At 42.6% G+C, this 13616-nt stretch overlaps 1 protein-coding gene across 2 annotated transcripts in view; it reads left to right on the top strand.

Moving 5' to 3' along the window:
• adgrl3.1 (adhesion G protein-coupled receptor L3.1) overlaps positions 1 to 13616 on the top strand; it is a 92025-nt gene that overhangs the window by 4394 nt on the left and 74015 nt on the right. For both annotated transcript variants that reach the window (XM_042098058.1, XM_042098049.1), the window contains exon 2: positions 3596 to 3661. The gene's annotated coding sequence lies outside the window, so the exon portion shown is untranslated. The remainder of the gene's footprint in view (positions 1 to 3595; positions 3662 to 13616) is intronic.

The raw sequence follows: 13616 nt of genomic DNA, 5'->3' as shown, positions 1-13616 counted from the left end.
CTGTGTTATTTGTCTTGGGTGGTTTGGTGATGCATATTATGTGCCTCAGTCTTGAGTTTTTTGGTTTGTGTGTGTTTGTGTGTGTGTGTGTGTGAGTGTGTGTGTGTGTGTGTGTCTATCAGGTTACACTAGTTAAAGTGGTGCCATCCCACTAACATTAGATCTTCATAAAAGCATCATGATCGAAATTTAATAAATCTAAATTTGTATGTGCATGTCTGTCTCTTTCGACCTGTTTAGATTATGAGAAGACACACTGTGTCAGATCTGGGGCAGTGCCTCATGAGTTTTAATCGTCACAAAAAAAGCCAAAGGACTTCGGTGATTGATTGTTCTTCCCTTGGCATGGCTTGGCTGAGTTTGTCCAAATCAATTGGAAAACTTTGTCCTTTCGCCTCTGTGAGCACCAATGGGATTGTCCCTCCCTCCCAACCTCGGTCATCTCTCCTTCACCTCAGGGAGTAGAGACTGACATTTTTAAAATCACTCTCTCCGTAATACGTTTCATTATCTATTTAGCTTTGTGACCATCCTCTAATTCCCTGGCTTTCTGGAGTGTTCTCTTGCTGGCTCCCTCTCTGTCTCTTTGTGTGTCGGGAGTTAATGATTTTCAACGCTTCACATTATTGTCTTTAGTTATTGCTGTTGTTTTTATAACTGAATTGAATATAGACGTCTTGGGCAAGCTGCACATGTGCAGAGTAACCGGCTCACACTGAAGAGCCCTTGGCTGTGATTGCTCCTTTCAGCTGTCTTCTCTCGGAGCCCCTTGTGGTATTGTTTTCCTGGCAGTCGCAATCATTCCTCATGCATAAATACTCGCTGACAGCCATCTGTTTTCTGTGTTTTCGGCAGTAATGGCCCCCTGTTCGCCTAGAATATTCCACGCAGACAGAGGAAGGCAGGCCAGCGATGAGAACAAAAGTTTTTTTTCCTCCCTATTCTTTTTTTCTTTTATAAGAAAAGACTGCCTTGCTATTCATGTATTTTCTTTTTTTGTATTGCAAGTCATTAATCCTCTAACGTTGATGGATGTTCTCTGTTGGTCAGGGTCGTCCTTCTGCTACATGTTGCCCTGGTTGTCTCTACACAGATGACTGGTTTCCAATGGGGCCAGTGGTTCAATTACTCCTGTTGTCAAAAATGTCCCTTTCTTCGTGAAGCCTGTGTATCCTGTCTGCGATTTATGCACTAGCCACAGATATGACTCTTTAATTTTACGCATGGCTAGACGACACACACCAATGCCTCATGTGCATCTCATGTGTTTATTAAATCTGTCAGGGCAACAATAACCTAAACGCATAGTTTAGAAATGTGGTTTAGATATTAACTTTAGACACCCCGTCCCAAGAGAATTAAGTGAATTATTCAGCTGGCTGTTTATGTTGGCACCGATGTTACATCTGCGTCAGGAGCAAATACTCTGGGTGGTAAACGCAGTCCAAGTCCAGGCTGCTGCCATCTTTGCTTGGAGATGAGGGGGAGCTGAGGTACCACCCTGCCTCCTACAGCCTCTCCTCCTCTTCCACTCGCTCTGGCGGAGGAGTCAGACCTCTGCCCGACGGAGGCGTGGGAGCAGGCCCCCTCATGTCCTCACCAGCTTTAATTGATTTCAGACTTCATAGTCACATCAGAAAGGGAAACGAGGCTCTTTACTGGTCCGTTGGACTGTCTGTCTGAATCTGTTTGTACTCTTTCGGTGCTCTCTTTGTCTTTCTCTTTATTCTCTCCTCTCTCATTCACTCTTTCTTTCTTTCATTCTTTCTTTCTACCCCTCTTTCTCTCTTGCCGATGGCCATTCCTGCACACTGTGGGCCTCTATCATTCTTTTGTTCCAGCGTCTGCCCAGCCAGCCATAGCAGTAATGTTCACTGCCCCTGAGCCGGATAATAAAGCCAATTACCACCCAACATGGCAAGAGAGAGGGAGAGGGAGGGAGGGAGGGAGGGATGTAGGGATGTGGAGAGATAGAGTAAGGGAGAGAAGGAGTGAATGGGAGCAGAAAAGCAATAGAGGAGATAAAAAAGATGTGGGGCTGAGGGTTAAAGCAAGACACTGACTACTGGTTACCGTTGTGAATGTTTCACCTTTTTAAAGCAAGTCTGGGGGGAAAAAACAACCAAAACCAGCCAACCATTATTCTAGTATGATATCAGTGCTCTGATATTGCAGTGTGATTCATAGTGAGCAGGTAGATTCGGTGGTGTGTTTAACCTGCATTTATCTAAATACGCCTTCCTGTAGCGCAGAATAGTGTAGGCTGATTTGAATATCTGAAGTACCAGTGCAGCAGGGCGAGAGCACTGTTCAGTCCTTTCCCCCATGGTTTCTCATTTAGCATCATCTACACTCTGTGCTCCAATTAAATAACACCAACTTCTGGAAAAAACACATTACCTTTAACAATATTGTGAAGAAAAATAGCACACAACATGATCAGGCTACTAGACTAGAGCAACATAAGAAGAAAACAAGATGACATGTTGAAAGAAAATGGCTGTATGCACCTACAGTAGAGTTGCAGCAGTCAAGCAGTAAAGACAAGCTTCCAGGTAGAGACAAAAGGGCTGCTTCCTCCTGGTTTATCTGTAGGGACAGGCAGTGCCCAGTGCACTGAAACCCTGTTACAGTTTATTACTTCACCCTCCTCAACTGAATTGTCATATTAGTTTTGTTTGTTTCAGCTCAGATCATTAGGTCTCATATAGGAATGCTGTATTCTCTGCAGACGGGGTCCAGCTCTTACAGGAGACTTTGTTTGGTACAATATGATGTATGAATAGAAATGAACAGATTATGCTACTATGACATAAGACAACAGCACAGACCTGCTTACAATTTCACATTGATTTACAAGCCACATAAAATACACTGCAGGCAAACCTATAGCCAGATGAGGTATCATCAAACAGTGTAGATGTGAAAGGGAAATGGCTCTTTCCCAAATGTCTTTGTTTGTGTGGAATTGGTACTGTGGGTTTAACCAAGCGTAATCAGAATAAAACATCTGTCCAGCAAACACAGAGATGTTGTAGTGCTCTGACATAACACCATGGCCAGCTGCCTGTCGCCATGTGGATACTGGCTCTGATCTCACATTAACTTGAAATGTGACAACATATATGAACAGCTGATCAGATCTGCTGTTAATGATCACATTAACTTATGAACTGGGGTGTAAGCAAATGTGATTTGGAGTACAGTATGAAATGATAAACAATATTGTATACTTTGTGTGTGTGTGTGTGTATGTGTGTGTATGTGTGTGTTTGCGTGTGTGTGTGTGTGTGTGTGTGTGTGTTTGCGTGTGTGTGTATGTGTGTGTATGTGTGTGTTTGCGTGTGTGTGTGTGTATGTGTGTGTTTGCGTGTGTGTGTGTGTGTATGTGTGTGTGTGTGTGTGTGCTGGGGAGGGGGACATTGGGTGTGGGTGTGTGATGAACCTCAATGCGGGCGGTGGAATAAGTGGGAATTGAAGCTGATGATTTATGAGTGTGTGTGTCCTGCTAATTCTGACTGTGTGGTTTGAATGGGCTGCTGTGATTGATGACACCTGAACTGAGCATGTTTTCCATCCCTTTGTGTTTCCGCAGGTTTCTCTAGGAAGGCTGCCCCTGATGTGATGCACTGCACTTTAATGCAACACTGAATAAATACAGGTAAAGGTGTGTGTGTGTGTGTGTCAGAGAGAGAAAGAGAGAGAAAGAGAGAGAGAGAGAGAGAGAGAGAGAGAGACTGTGTGTGTCTAATGGAATAGAAAAAAATACATAAAATTCTCTAACTACTCTGACATTTAAGTAGATTTGCCTTTGGACTGGAAGTGCAATCCAATCTGGCTCATTTTCAAAGTGCCCTATGCATTTAGTGGTGTGGCCCTTTGAGCCTACAGAGAAAATAAGGAGAAGTGGCCATGAATGGTTTCATCACAGGACAATATGACTTGCTCACTGCATTTTCCAGTGTCCACAGAAGAAGAAAAAATGTACTTGTATAACCCTCACTCAAACTTATTTACTACCCAAGCCACAGCAATAAAATATGGGATTTACTGCCACCATTTTAATTAGATATACTGTCTCTCTCAGGCCTGAAGAGATAAATTGGATACTCAATTTATTGACGACATGCACACCGGCTAGGAGCATCTGTATTGACAGTCAAATGGCACATCCATATATAGTCACATAAATGTTTGCGTCTAGTGACAGAGCTATGTAGCTATATAAAGCGACAAGCAAAGACATTAATATATTTATTGAATCTATTGTTTTCAGTAGGTACAGTAAATGAGTGAGATAAGAATATTTATGGTCTATGGTCTTGCTTTGAGAATGATGTATGTTTGCGAACAAATAAAACATGCTTCACCCCATCTACATATCTTGGAAAATCCATCATGGTGAAATCAAAAATTCTTGATTACTGCTCCATTTCAACCCTCTCTGGTGAAATATTGGCAACTTAAGATTCTGATCATCTTGACAACATCCTGGATACCGACCCCTAGCAACATCCTGGATACCATCCTTGCCCTATGATGGTGTCAGATTCTTAGATTGGTGAAATTTCACCATGTGATTGGCTTTCCCAGATCCCATCTGCATATTCACACACATAAAAATCCCCAACCTTAGAATGACCTCTGAAAAAACACAAGAGTCCACAGAAAGCATGTGGTTTTGCACGTCGTCCATGGTGCCAGTGTTGCGCTGAAAGGCAGGAAGTGTGTGTGGCAGGGCAGGGGGCTAGAGGGGCAGGTGTTTCCCAGTCGGCCGGACTCCTCACTCATCGCCCCGCAGCAGCGGTGGCAGCAGTGCTCATCTGACTGCGCTCGCGCCACCTGGTGAAGCACAGAGGCTCCGCCGGCCGGCCCAAAGTGGCCAGAAGCATGAGCCCATTGTGTTCCTCCTTCCCGGCCCTCCAGCTTTCAAAAGAGGAGCCATTGTCTGGCAAAAACAATGGGCACGCATGGCGAACAAAGGCCGCCTGCTGCCGCGTTCCCTCCTTCAGAGAATGCATTAGCACTGATATGGAGTCGTGAGTAGGCCTCTCATCACAGGCGCAGGCAGATCTGAGAGGGGGGGGGGGGGGGGGTGGAGAGGAGGGACGGGGTGAGAGGTCAGATCTGACAGGGTGATAAAGGAAATTTGGAGTTAACCATTTTGTTATTTTTTCCTCTTCATTTGTGATGGCAGTGTGATTGCTGTGTGCGTTCTTTTCCATCTCTCTGTCACAATAGATGCCGATATGATATTATAAAATGTAATGAATTACAATAATATTGTATACTTGGCCAAATATTGTGATGGTATTGTATCATCACATCTATCAGTCTATATCTATCTATCTATCTATCTATCTATCTATCTACAGTATCTATCTATCTACAGTATCTATCTATCTATCTATTTATCTATCTATCTATCTACAGTATCTATCTATCTATCTATCTATTTATCTTTCTACAGTTAAGAACAACATTATTCATACCCCTGGCAAATATTGATGTAATGCTGATTTTCTTTTGACCAATATGTTTGTTCTGACTGAAAATGACACTCCTACATGCCAAAATGTTGTAAGACAATGTGGTAGAAACATGGAATCCAAAAAGAAGCATTTTCATCTTTTTTAAAAAAAATTATGAAAAATGGCATGACAAATATTATTCATACCCTTTTTACAGTTTTTCTCAGTCGCTTTGGTGCTATTCTCACATCACTATTAATATTTGCACAGCAGTTAGTGCATTTCTCAAAACAATTAGTGCAAACTGCAAAACCTAGTGGATGACTTGCAAAAGCACGTCACTTGCTCAAAATGGATAGTCCATTCCTCAAAAGCAGGTATTAATGTCAATGAAACTGTCAGTGTCATCAAAATGAGAAGTCTTGACACCATCGTTTATGAACAAGATAGTCAAATGGCTTTGTCATGTTTTCATTATGACAGTTCTCTCAGTGTTTTCCAATGCAAAAAAAAGGTCAGAACTCGGTGACACTACTTGAACATGCTCAAGACAGCACTATACAGTACTTGTACAGCCATTTGAAAACTACAGTAAAGTTACACATTGCTGTAGTTAGGGGAGTAAGTGAGTACAAGACACTGAATACGTACATTTTTACTGTATGCTCTTTGCAATTCCACAGCATTGTGACAGAATTTGATAACTAGTTCAACAATATTGTATGTAATGACTCAAGCAATGAAATAAAGACTACATGTATTAGTTTTATTGGAAACAACTATTCAGCATCCATAAGTATAGTTCATTTTGACTGACATGACATAAGCAAATGATAATGTTAAAAACAGCAGAGAATTGTATGAAAGCAACTGATACATGTCCAAAAGCACTTGCAATTTGTTCAGAGGAAGGAGAAATTGCTACTATGATGTGCACAAATGACTACTGTAAATGTTGTGGAGGTTGAACTAATAGTTATGAGAATTTTCATTCTGATCTGAAAAAAGCACCAAACCGACTGAGAAAAACTGTAAATAATCAGTGGAAACATCTTTATTTGCATTCATAGCTCTCAAAATGGTTCTTATAATACCTACCAAGCCTCTCCATGTCTCCACAATGAATCTAGACAGCATCTTATTAGCAGCAATCCGGGTTTTGAGGCAGGAACGATTCTTTGCCATCACTCTGGCCTTGTGCTCACTTTTTTTGACGGATTGAGGTCTGGCTGTGCCACTCTAAAATGTTGATATTGTCCTCTGTTAACCATTTCTTGCCTGGTTTGGCTGTATGGATCATTGTGTGGTTTAATGGTCCAATGCAGTCTATTGGGGTAGGTTTCTCGGCACACATCTTTTCCCCCAGAATCTTAATGTAGCCCCTTGTTTTAGTGTTACCGTTTACTCTAAAACATATAGCCAAACAAGGCAAGAAATGGTTAACAGAGGACAATATCAACATTTTAGAGTGGCACAGCTAGAGTTCAGACCTCAATCTGTCAAAAAAGTGAGCAAAAGACCAGAGTGATGTCATAGATTCGTTCTTGCCTAAAAACCCGGATTGCTGCTAAAAAGTTGCAGTCTAGAATCATTGAGGATAAATGGAGAGGCTTGGTAGGTACAGCTGTATTACAAGAACCATTTTAAGAGCTGTGATGACAAATAAAGATGTTTCCACTGATTATTTTAAAAGGGTATGAATAATTTTGGACACACCATTTTTCATTAAAATGCTAAAAAAGAAAAAAAAAAACACTTTTGGCATGTGGGAGTGTCATTAAATCATTAAATCACATTAAATCAATATTTGCCAGGGGTATGAATCATTTTGTTCTTAACTGTACTGTATGTATATTATCCTCCTTGTGTATCCTCTACACTTTTATGTTGCCTTGAGGAACTCCCAGTGGGTTGTGGTGAAAGAAGCTGTCATGGAATCAGAATGCAAACCTCCAAGAAAGCAATAACACAAACAGTCATTTTGTGGCAATAATAAGCCTTTGAAAAACAAATAAGTACTGAGTAGAAGGTTTGAATATGATTAGTCAATCTTATTAGCTCTCTGTATTGCTTGCAGTCTGTAGTATACTGTAGACACACACACACACACACACACACACACACACACACACACACACACACACTTTCATGTTATGCATTCTCCCTGGATCAAGCTAAGGGACCATGAGATTATTTTCTGTCAGCATCTTGGAAGAGGAGCTGTATTTTGGACCAGGGGTATTCCTTGAAGGATTAGCGCTCTACTAATGTAAACTGGCTCAACAGAAACACAACAGCCTGATGGTTATCATCCTGAGAGAGAGACAGAGTGTGAGAGAGCAGCTTGCGTCCTCTCATTTCCCTACTAGCAATGTCACATTATTGCAACATTATATTCTGCACAGCTGTTGGCCGCTCAGCATCTCCTGTTGGGAGATAGGACAACACATTTAAATTGAACGTCTACCTCATATTTACACTTACTGAGTCCAGAGAATGGCTGCCCTGTGCATTAGCATACATGTACAAATGTCTCTTTTTATGTTCTGTCATTTTAGTATCTGCCAGACTTGCTCTCAGTGCTGGATATACAGTATACTGTTAAGATGCACAAATAAGATATGTCCATAAATGCACCTTTGTGTTGACAATCTTAGCAAAAGTTTGAACTTTGCAAAACTTTGAGCACCTTAGTACGATAAGTCCTCATCATCCAGAAGTGCTCCCTGAAACCTTCACTAGGTGTTGTGGGATCTGCTGATGCTTCTGCAGTCAGTACATGTGTGCCTCGCTGGGATGCGCCCATGTGGGTGCGCGCTACATGTGGGATCCATACTGCGCTGAGAGGCATACGGCCGTGATTAGAGTGTTGAATGATTGGCCCATTGATTGTTTGGCCCTTTTAAGCTCTTGGGCGGCGCCTCACGTGTGAACAGTAAACGTGACATTTATCTGTGTACCTGGGGCCCAGAGCCGAGCGGATCCCCTTTACCTGTCGCTCCCTCAGAGTGTCGGAGACTTCAGAGAAGGATCAGCTGCCAGGCCTGTGTCTGAGGCTCAGCAGAGGTGTCTCAGACTTGCAGGTCTGATCTTTGATAAGATGGGCCTCTTAGTGTGCAGTGAATAAGGTCAGGATACAGACATGGGAAGCTTATCTTACACCCTCTCTGGGACCAGGAGATGCTTAGATATATGCCTGCCTGGGTATGTTGGCATCTCTCTGAAAGAGCTGGTAATTAAGCAAGGTGAAATGATGTGATTGTGAGGTGCAATGCAATGCAATGGCATGGTGCAATATTATATGGTTTACAGTAGTTGTTATTATATCATAGGATACCATACTATGCCATTGTCTAAATGATGTTCTACAATTGTGTAGGTGACAATTCAAATTTTCCTGACACGCTTTCTTACGCATTCTCTCTGTTTCCTTTTCTCTTTCTCGATCTCTCTATTTTACATGTAGAGTTAGCCCTCGGAAGGACAATCCTTTGTTAAGTGCTTCCTTTTATATTTGTAGTGTTGTTGAACATCCATTATTCAATGGGGAACCAGGCAGAGTCTGCAACCTGAAAAAGCAATGGGAATAAATATTTAATGGCGTGGATACGGGTACACGTTGTAGCACGGAAGAGTGAACTTCCAGGAAGAGTGGGAATGTTGTTGCAGTCATTGTGAGGAGGAGACACCCTCCCTCTTTCTCACTCTCTCAATCTTGCTCTCTCACACTCTCTCACTTTCTCTCTCACACTCCCCCCATCTTCAGCATCTTCACTAACAGCACAAAGACTGGGACAAATATAGGCACAGCATGAAATATTACTGAGTTGGTGGCAAAAACATGTAAATATTTCACAACCCTTCCCACCCACCAATCCCCCTTTTAAAACAATAGTGATATTGTGACCTGCATTATGCATCATTTTACCATAATTTTCACCCCAAACATGGATAAAACACACTCATCCATACTGAGCCGCGGTGTTGGGTAATGAGGTTAGAGCCTCCATATTGCTCATAGGCTGTTCAGATTGCCCTCCTTCTCCTTGCTCTCGCTCTCCTTTTGTCTTTCTTCGCCCCTGGCTGTGAAAACAGAAATATTTGTCATGACAGAAATGGCTTCAGAGCCAGAAAAATGAAATAATCGTCCACCAAGGACGAGAGCAAATATGCACAATATATACCAAATCACATCCAACCAAAATGGGGAGGGGAAGAGCAAGCATACAACTGTAATTCAGGAACAACTTCCAACAGATTATGTCAAAGTCTACAGTATATCTCTTTTGCACATAGTATACTCTCCAAGGCATACATGTCTTCATCTATGGGACTGATATACTTCAGATTCATATGTTACAATTTAGTTGATAGCAGCATGAGAGATGAAGAGTGTCAATTTGGTGTTCAGCCGAGAGGAATCTGTTTGTGGCATTTGTCGCGTCGCTAAATGCTAATAAGAACAGGTTTTCTTATCAGGAAACCTCCCTCCTGCACATGTGTGGCTGAGCGCTGGAGGGATCACAGATTGTGTGTTGAGGGTGTTGGAGGGTGCTGAGAGAAACGACGCTAAATAATGAGCCGTTCTCAAGTACCTGGTGACTGCATACTTAATACACACACAGTGTGGGAGAGGGAGCCAGAGAATGGGGATGGGAATGCAGGTGATTCACTAACAACTAGGCATGTTTGTTTCCTTAATGTGGGAGAGCATACAGTACGTCTGCAAGGATGCTGGCTGTTGACTGAGGGATGGATGATGTGAGATTGGGACTGAGCAATGCGAGTGTGTGATTAATTTGGTGATCATCGTATGCCATCTTTGCATGAAATGATGTAAACGTTGAGTGCACATGCTCACATGCTCCTAGCGGGTGGTGGCCAAGCAGTCTACTGGAGTAGTATACTGTAGCTCCTCTTCTCCAGGCTTCATCTCTCACCCATCTCCACACAGCCCCCCCCCCCCCACCCCCAACCCCACTCCCCACTCGGCAGCCTGTGTGGTGATGAAATGAGGCTCATTTGGAGCAGACAAAATGGATTAAATCCTCACAAAGTTCAGAGAGGCGTGTAGTGGAGAAGAAGTGGAGTGGTGTCTAGACAAGCCCTCAGGTGAAGGCAGAGGAGTGGGGGGTGAAAGAGAGGTTGAAGGGCAGAATTTGAAAACGAGTGAGTAGACACTGCAGCGAAAGGAAGTACATGATTGGTCAAATTTGCAGGAAAAATTTTGAAGGAGAAGAGATGAAGGTTTATTTAAAGATGAAGTCCACGTTTCTGCCTAGAGGATGTTGATATGAGAGCTCAACAACCAATCAACCTCCCTCCTGAAGCAGCATGTTGATTGGCTGGGATATCGCAGGGCTCATTCCAAACCACTTTATTTGTTTCTTCTTCACAGAGTACTGGAAGAGTTTTTGAGTGCACCCTCAGACCACTGGATGAATGTGACGAGCAATTTTCTGAATCTGACAAAAGGTGTATTGGATTAGAATCACAAGCACAAAGGAGAGGCCATTTTGGGCTCCAAGCCTTGCCATTACTGAGCTGTCAATCATATGCTCAACTCACTGAGGTCAAGCTCACGGTACCTGTTCCACATTCTGTACATCCCATAATAAGCCTGTTCTCATCTCAAGCTAGCAGGCTGAAAACAGAACAAAGCATTGATTATCTGAACCCTGTTAGTAATGTGATCCCTTGTGCTTAATAGCTATGGCAGTATTTGTAGCATTTGCATAGTAGCTATCACCTAACCAACTACACCGACTCACACAGTTTAGATTATCCTTTGTAATGTTGTACAGTAGAGAAAGATAGACAAGCATGTCGATCAGCTAAAAAGGACAATAACGCAACTTAAACCTAGTTTGTCTAGTATTGCTCTTGACAGGACACTGAATGCAGATAATAGCGGCCTAATAGCCTTCTGAAAGACAGATGTTGCCGTGGGTAGGGTAATGTAAAAGCTTTCAGCGTGTAGCCCACGGTGATTGACAGCACACCCAGACTTAGGGGGCCTATTACGGAGGGCTTTGCAGCGTGCACTGAAGAATTATATTAACGGGCGAGCGGATGCTGATGAAAGCCATGCTCCTTGTCCCTTCTTTTCTATTTTCTATTTTGATTCCAAATGAGCAGGTTATTGCAGCAGTCAATACTATTCAGCTTTTTCCCCTCCGCTCCCTAATTGTGCTGACTCGTAGCGTCACAAATTCATCTGAGCCATAACTCTGTGTGACTGCAGATTTCAACATCTCATTCTGCGCACGGAACCCTGGGCATTTATATATAAAAACAACAAAAAGAAATCAGTAAAGAGTGAAAAAAAAAATATATATATATATATAAAAAAGAAAATCAGGTCAGACTCCCAAGGCAAAAGCACTGAGAGGAATGCCTCTGCAGAGAAAAGACGAGGCAGGAGAGAATACATTTTGGAGTTGTTTTTCCAGCAGCGCTGAAAATGTGTTTTTCTGTATTCTCGCCCCCACTCGCCTTGGAAAGCTAAGGTGAGGGGTTTTGGGGTGCATAGACCACACAGATAATTGAACTGAAGAAAACTGATACAGCAAATTCATTCAAATGTATAAAAATTTAGTGAGGTCTTTAGCCCACACGCGCTTGCCAAGAATGCACCGTGTGCACAATAACTGACAGGAACTGCCTTAAATCCAAATCTAAACTTTTAGTTCACAAAAGCACAAATCCCACAATTACATGGGGCCCTTTCTAGGAATAAGGTTTTACCGGAGACTTGTTTTGGTGTGTGTGCTGTTCCTTTCTGCGGAAGCCCACCCGAAACTGTGTTCACTAGGGCACGGCAGGCCCAGCCCTCTAATTAATTGGAGCAGTTGTGCTGTGCTGTGACACAGAGGAACGCGGCCTGTGCCATGTGGTCAGCCCCGGAGCCCATGCTGGTGTGTGCGGGCTGCCGAGATGGACTTCAGAGTGGATGGTGTTTAAGCAGCGCCGGTGGTGTGGTGTGGCAGGAAATTTGGTTGGAGGTGTTGCCGGTTTGGTATTATTTGTTTATGGCTAGATTAACAAGCTTTGCATTTGGAGGAATCAGTTGGTCTTTGGCAGGACAGTGTTGCTTTGTGATGCTCTAGGTTAATGCTTAGGGTCATATTCAGTCAATTAATCTGTGTGTGTGTGTGTGTGTGTGTGTGTGTGTGTCTAAATAATATGTATTTTTGATAACTATTAGCACATTATAGAGCAGGAAGTATAAGAATATTATAGGCCTTTAAAATCTTTGTAAAATCAGCTGACTTTTGTGTGCATCTCCCTTATACAGCAAAAGAGTGGGAGCTTGTGAGCAGAAATGCTTGTGTGGATGCAGCTCTCACTGAAAGAGTGTTGACTCATCCTACTGGAGTTCAGCTTATTGGCCAGCTCCTTTGATCTCACAGGTTCCATCATAGTATAGATTTGTAATTCACTGAGAATGCATCTGAAAAAAAAAAGATGAACTATAATAACAATCATCTCCATTGCTCCTCTATACCACTTATCTTGGGTGACAAAACAAATCTCAGGTTATTACAATATAGCAGCCACAAGAAGAAACATTTGGATCGCATGCGATGAGTGCAGCAAGTGTGTGCCCAGGCACCCAGGCACGTGTCTTTAGAGGAGCTGCTTTGGATTCCGCCTGCGCGTTTGGCACCTGCCGTTTCCTCTTCGCTTGAAATGAATTGACGTGTTGTGGTGACGCTGCTGCGTCGTACATATGGCCCCTAAGGAGCAAGTCACAATGAGACAGCATCAGCCAAGTTCTCAATGGAGTTTACAACCTTATGAATACTTAAATCGTTTCAAGAAAACAGACAGGCTTACCATATTGTTAATTGTTGAAAAGCGAATCTGTAAATCTGGATGGATTGAGAGAATGCTGACTTTCGTCTAATAGGTCTGTCATGACTAGACGATTAGATAATATCCAACAGATAAAATCCATGGCTCCGGGTAAAGGTTGTTAACATTTGAGCCTTACTGTGAAATTGCAGCCCTTTCTTCTATGCTCCTTTTGCAACATGTTGATTGGCTGAAATAGTGTATGGCTCAGCCACTTTGCCACTTACATGTAATAGACCATGAGGAAGTGAATTTGACCAAAGGTCTAATGGATTACAATCACAGACC

The sequence above is a fragment of the Alosa sapidissima genome, chromosome 1 (assembly GCF_018492685.1).
Source record: "Alosa sapidissima isolate fAloSap1 chromosome 1, fAloSap1.pri, whole genome shotgun sequence".
In the NCBI taxonomy this organism is placed as follows: Eukaryota; Metazoa; Chordata; class Actinopteri; order Clupeiformes; family Clupeidae; genus Alosa; species Alosa sapidissima.
Note: the sequence above shows the minus strand (reverse complement) of the source record. Positions and strands in the feature narration are given on the sequence as shown.